The sequence below is a fragment of the Austrofundulus limnaeus genome, unplaced genomic scaffold, assembly GCF_001266775.1.
Source record: "Austrofundulus limnaeus strain Quisiro unplaced genomic scaffold, Austrofundulus_limnaeus-1.0 Scaffold831, whole genome shotgun sequence".
Taxonomy (NCBI): Eukaryota; Metazoa; Chordata; class Actinopteri; order Cyprinodontiformes; family Rivulidae; genus Austrofundulus; species Austrofundulus limnaeus.
Genome location: NW_013953233.1, coordinates 18,226 through 19,533, shown reverse-complemented (window position 1 = coordinate 19,533; position 1,308 = coordinate 18,226).

Here is a 1,308-nt window from a genome sequence, read left to right as displayed (position 1 = left end):
GTGTGTGTGTGTGTGTGTGTGTGTGTGTGTGTGTGTGTGTGTGCAGGACCTGAAACCAGCCAACCTCCTCATCAGCTCCTCAGGTCACCTGAAGATCGCAGACTTCGGTCTGGCCAGGCTGTTCAGCGATCAGGGTGAGAGGCTGTACAGCCACCAGGTGGCCACCAGGTGAGTTCAAGCTCCGCCCATTTTACACACCCTGACACATTTATCCTCTGAGTTATTTACATCACTGTGGCTGACAGATGGTTGGATCATGTGTGTACTGAACCAGTGAGTTGGTTTGTTGTTTTACAATTATATTTTACTGAAAAGTATTTGTACTTATTATGTAAGTATTTATTATCAGGACTGTAGGGTTGTCACGGCAACACGAGTGCCACTAGCTATATTTAAATGTTCAAACTGGTGCCTTCAGAATAAAACATGTGACCCATTCTGTGTTCAGGTGGTACCGAGCTCCTGAGCTGCTGTACGGAGCCCGAAGGTACGACGAGGGAGTCGACCTGTGGTACAAAAACCATTTCACCCACACTGAATGTATCACACAGGATCTATTTATTGTTGTTATTTACAGAAAAATACAAACTCTTCATTTGTAAAGTGTTTAGAAACCATGACGTCTCTGTTCTTATGAGTGTAGTTGTCAGTGTGAACAGCAGGGGGCAGCATGTCTCTGTGTGTCCAAGGAGGTTCCACAGAACACCTGCAGCTCAGAAACCAGGTGTGATCAGCAGGTGAAGCTAACGGCTAACACAAAACTGTCAAAACTCTGGATTTATCATCACTGTACATGTTGACCACAGAGCAGAAAACAAGGACTGATGATGTAGAAATCATTACAACTATTAATAATTATATTCACACAATTATTATTAATATTTTACAGTTTATATAATCTATCTAATGTTTTAAATAATGTCAGAAAAGCTGTTTGTGTTCTGGATTTATTAACAGAAGATAAACAGGAAAACGTCTCATTTTACAACAAGTCAGCAGATTTGATCTTATTTAGCTCACTGTGATCTGAGCAGAACATAATATAATAGTTTAAAATTAAAATAATCTTATAAAGTCCATGTAATCACTGTTATTTATTGAACTGGTTAGCAGATATTAGCTTGTGGAGCATATATACAGAGTTTAGCACTGTTGATTCATGCAAAAATTTAACACAAACTATTAAGTATTACAGCTGCTTTGTCCTCTGATTAATATTTAGAACTACAGAGTGTAATATAATATTATAAATGTTAGTATTATTAGGTTTCTGTTAGAGGAACCTGACCTAGCTAATAGAGACAAGTT